Genomic DNA, 5,422 nt, shown 5'->3' on the forward strand with positions numbered 1-5,422 from the left:
GAACAGCCTTTACCAAAGGTGTTATGGGCTTTGAAGACACTCAAATTCAGGATGAAAGGGAGAAATGTGCTAAGAGGAAGGCACATTTGGCAAACCCTCACCATGATCAACTCCCGTCTGGAAACCAATGTCCCCACTGTGGAAGGGTGTGTGGGTCCAGAATTGGCCTCCACAGTCACTTATGGACTCACTGTTAAAACCATGTTTATGGAAGACAGGTAGGTAGCTGTGTTGGACTGCTGTAGTTGGGGGGGGGGGAATCCTTCCAGTAGCAACTTAGAGACCAACTAAATTTGTTATTGGCATGAGCTTTCATGTGCAGGCACACTACAATCTTACTCGGCAATGAGTGATCACCAAAGAAGAAGACAACCTATATTTAACAGTGGGTGGACAGATATAGGGCCAGCTCTATTTTTAGGCAGGGTGAGGTGGCTGCCTCAGGAGGAAGATGCTGGGGACAGAGAGCAGTGGTGAGGTACTGGAGAAGAGAGCTGTATGTACCATGCACCTTGCCCCTCACCACCTACACTAGACATCTTGTCCGCCAAATATTGGTGATGCCCTGTATGGCTAGAACATTTGCTTTGAATATTAGGATGTGTTTTGTTCCTCTGAATACTCCTCTTCATTCTGTCCCTCCACATGTGTGAATATTCATTCTACAACACACATCTTTCCATGTTAATTGTGGGTAAGAACTGTTCTGCTGCAATGTTATGATTATTTTCCCCAAAGTTAGCTGACTTGAGTGTCCAATCACATGCACTAATACGCCGACAGATGTATCGAAGATGTGCCACAGAGTGCTTTGTTGGATTTCCAAATACATAGAGGCTGTGTACACACTCCTGTTTACCTGGCATCCAGTGCTCTCCCATCACTGGTTTGGGAAGTGGTGTATGTAGAAATTCAGCCACAATCCATATCTATCCTGTCCTTTCCTGGAAATACTGCATTCTGGCGCATTTCTCCCCAAATCTGCTTCAATCCAAATTGAGAAAAAGATGCATTTTACGCTGGCAATGTCTACACATCCCTGGTGTTAAAAGATCCAGGGAATGACATTCAGAAACAAATTCCTCACATCTCATGCCATTCAGTGTAACGTTCAAAGAAGTTTCTGTCTTCTGTATGCTTTGAAACAAATCACCTATATGAGAGAGAGAGAGAGAGAGAGAGAGAGAGAGAGAGAGAGAGCCAAACTTCACTCACTTAGACACATAAAAACCATGCATGAAATGTAGCCTCCACATGGGAAGCACATGTGTCTAGGCTCCATATGTTTTCTCAGTAAGGAGAAACCAGGGGAGTCCCTGAGGTTTTGCCTTGCAGCTGTTCAGCTATTCTATATGGTCACAGAAAGTGTTCCCGCACCCCTGGTCTCTCTCTCTCTCTCCCAAATCTTAAAACTTTAGTGGAACTCCTAGGATGGCATTTGTAATACAGTTCCTCATATTTCAATGCACGCTGCCTCAGGCCTCCCATTAACAAGTCAGACCTTGAGCGGAACACAAGCCTCCAATTTCTCGGCAATCAGGATTCAAAAAAAATGTGAACTGACCCAAAGGGCAAATGGAGGAGGAGGAGGAGGAGGGCTGGGAGCAGATCTTCAGCTGTTCCTTGTTACTGGACATCATTTCTTTTAGGAATGAGCCTTTCCATCCTCTACTCCTCCTGCTCATGTTAGCTATTGCATCTGGTTTATTGCATTAAAAAAGAAAAAATGAAATACCTTTGCATGAACATTTTTTGGTGTTAGTTCAAACAATTACATTTAAAGGGAAATGCATTTTGTGTGTGTTTTCTGTACATTTTATTGCAGTATCTGGCATTTCTGCTGTTTTTCTGGTACTCTCTTCAAAGGGAAAATGAAAGCCTAAAATGAAAAGTATGTGTTTATGCAAGAAATTTCCTCTGCTCTCTGCCTAGAAAACTCCACTGCAGATGGTCAAATGCCTATCAAATAATTTCTAGTTGTATAGGACCAGTTAGCTAAGACCATGGTAGTCTCCAGCTTGTGCATCAGTGGATTCCTAGATGGTTTTTGAACTTCATATCCTACCAGCAACTCCTTATGCATAACAGCATTCAGTCTTTTCTCCTTCCAGCTCTCTGTTGCATCCCTTCTTCTTGGAGATCTAGGTGAAGAACATGGATGGTATAGAGCCTGAAGGTCATAATGCAAGCATTAAGAAGGGAGTTTTCCTAGAAAATGCATGTAAGCATTTATTTTCTTTCTTTCTTTCTTTCTTTCCCTCTCTCCTCCCCACAATATGCATGCTGGATTGTATTAAACTACCTTGTACTCAGAGTAGAATCATAGAAATGAAAGGCCATGACTAACTTACGTCATGGGTCTACTCAACCCACTATATACAACTCTCTGGAACATTATTTCCCAGACTTGTGCATATATACAATGCACACCACAACACAACACTGGCACACGCTAGCACACAAGCAAACATGTACTCTCTCTCTACCCTCCCTCTCCCATACTCTGGCATAAGTCCACCTTCAACAGATAGTAGTAGTTGTGGAGGAGGAAAGGAACTTTGATTCCTTTCTGCCAGGCAGCCAAAAACAGCACAGGAAATGGAATATCCACCCCCCCCTTCTCTACCTACCCACAGCCTAAGTTGCTTCCTTCCTTGAAGCTTATTGCCTTAGGAAAGCACTAATCAGTTGCTGAGACAACCAAATCCTACAGGACCATAGAAGGCCTGACAAATTTATAGTGAGATGTACTTTGGTAGGATCATGCCAAGTTCATCAGCTGCTGGGACGAGCTCTGCAGCTCAACAGCTCTGAAGCCCACCCAGCTTCTTCTACGTTGGCCGTAGCCACATTTGTACAGCTCCTGCACCCCTCTCCGAAGGAATCTATTGATTTGACACATTCCCATTGTGCTTTCAAGGGCATGCCTTAGACACAGACCATAGAGATGAGTTGTGGATCAGGTTTGGGGCAAGATGGGCCTAATTCGCAAGGTCTGGTAGAGACAGCAAGACAGATTTGTCCTCTATATCCTTGTCATACTCTGCTCTTCATACAGATAAACTTAACAGATCAATCTTAACTGATTCATTTAGGGTTTGTGCCAGAATCAGAATAAACAAAAATGACTATGTAGTCATGCCAGACATCTGTAGTTTATATCACTCAGAATTTTTGTAACCAATCTGCCTAGCCACCCACGTGCCCATTAATGTATCTTGCTTCTAAGATGTTGCAGGAATACAAATCTTTATATAGTTCTAATCTATGAATAGTCGACTGTGGATTTCCAATCCTTACTGTAAGCGTCTCTCACAACATCAGACACATACTTGTTTTTATATTTTGCTTGGTAGGGCCATGTGATCAACTAATACAGAGTCTAAATGCATTTTCGCTGTGCCCTCTGGTCTGTATTACTAGTACTTGGATGGATGAGCCTGGTGGGCCTGACCTAAGTCACCTGTTCCTATCTGGGTCCTAAGTACATCACCAGGGTAGACCTAAGGGTCGAGGCATGTGTTTGTGTTTGCAATTGTCCATAGAAGACATTGCTGGACCAGGAAAGGCTGGTAACATGCACTGTTTACTTCAAGGCCGGATTCCTGCCATGAACTCACTGTGGGGCCCAGAAAGTGCAGGAGCTGCAGCCCAGTTGCTGACAGGAGTGAGACCAGGGGCAAAACAAGGGTTTCTTTCACCCACGTCAAAGACCCAATTTGGCACTTCCCCATGCGTATTTGCATCCACACAGAGAGAGAGACTGGGAGCCTCAATGGCACTTTTCTGGAGGCTTCACCCAGGGCAAAAAACCCAGCTAACCCACCCATAGCTATGGTACTGTACTGTACTGTGGGGTGGGTCATTGAAGATACAAAAGGCTTATAATAGCTTGGTTTGTTTGATAGTGGGAGCCATCAGCCAGGCAGAATATGATGGTGCCTGGAGGGGGAGGTTGCTGAGGTAACAAAGGGAGTGATGTCCCCAAAGGAAAAAAGGTGTCCTTTTAAACTGAGGTTTTGAGCAAGGGTTTTTGAGGAGGAGAAAGCAGGTGCCAGAACGTCATGTGTGCTGCACCAACAGATCAGGAGGCATGGCTGGCAGCCGCTTTGGACCCAAGCTTGCAGAAGCTACGAGAGGAGCAATGTGAGACACGCTTGAGGTGTAAAGTTCTGCACTGCCTCCATCAAAGCTCAGGTTGTATGTGTAAAATAAAATATATTGCTCAAAGACACTTGCTTCCGCTGTGCCTCCTTCCAAAGAAACACAAACCTTGGTTAAGTGCCATGAGCCCTGGAATCTTGCTACCGCTGTAACAATATCTTTGCCTGTGACCTTCACTTCTCCATCTCCAGCCCCCTCTGTCATTTGAAAGTCTCTTGCTCCATCTGTCCTCCCTCCCTTGCTTCCCCTGATGCCTGGACCAGAAACCTCTATCATTTGCCTTGTAGAGCAAATGGCAGTTTCAAGGGTGGACCAACTTGGATCGGGAGACTGGTGTGGGGAAAGGGTTAATACGTGTGCACACATATACAGACATGCACACACATCTCCAAGGAAGTTCAACCCTGCCCTCCCATGATTATACTTACCATTTTTGAAGAGTGTGGAAGACGCAACCCATGATCTCCACTGCCCCATCCAGCTGCAATCTAGCAACCCTCTTCTCAACACTGTCTCAAGGCCTGCTCATCAATTCCTCCTTTTCCAAGGCTGAGAGACATGTGGCGGTACGTCCATTGCAAAATGCACATTTCTTTCTGACATGGTGGAGATTAATGTGCTTCCTTTCACTCCAAAGGGCTGCTCTGCTTTGCTGAATTGAGGAAGTCTGTCATTTATAAAAACATGAGGTTAATGTCAGGGCAGTTTGTTAGACAGCAGGGGTGAGCCCAGACGGCACATAGGCAGGGGACATCAATTAAGAAATGGAGGGTGGGGGGGATTGTTCAATGGCATAGTCCTGCTCAATGAAATGAACAAAAAGAGCTTTCTTTCTGGTACTACCCAAAGGAAGCTGCGCTGGTTCAACAAGGGGTAAGGAAATCCATGATTTGCGTCAGAGAGGCTGCAAGGCAAATTTCTCAGAAGAGCTCTGGGAATGAATGGGAGCCTTACTTGGAATTTGCTTTTTCTCCAGACAGTGCGAAAATCTATGCTGCCCTCAGAGGAGCTGGTTCAGTATCTATCAATTCCATTCTGTGCAATCAGCTTGTTGCACAATCAATGCACATTTGTTTTCCTTTTATATGCTCTTTTACTGCTTCAGATCCTTGCTTGATTTGCATTTATGTGGCTGTGATGGGATTTCTGAGGGGGAAACAGAGTTTTGATATAAACATTTTCTGTTTTGTTTTGTTTTTTAAGATGACAATGGTGCTATTCCAGAAGAGTGTCTTATGCCAGGAGGGTGACATTCCTT

General features: G+C 44.6%; 1 long non-coding RNA gene across 1 annotated transcript; it reads right to left on the bottom strand.

Annotated features, from left to right (window-relative positions):
• Positions 1-395: 395 nt before the first annotated feature.
• Positions 396-4,806, bottom strand: LOC309335260. Its single transcript, XR_014153430.1, has 3 exons — positions 4,593-4,806; positions 2,066-2,141; positions 396-1,153 (listed from the first exon to the last, which is right to left on the bottom strand). It is a non-coding gene; the product is annotated as an uncharacterized lncRNA (long non-coding RNA).
• Between the last annotated feature and the right edge of the window lie 616 nt (positions 4,807-5,422).

This window comes from Podarcis erhardii (genome assembly GCF_964252035.2).
Source record: "Podarcis erhardii genome assembly, chromosome: 2".
Taxonomy (NCBI): domain Eukaryota; kingdom Metazoa; phylum Chordata; class Lepidosauria; order Squamata; family Lacertidae; genus Podarcis; species Podarcis erhardii.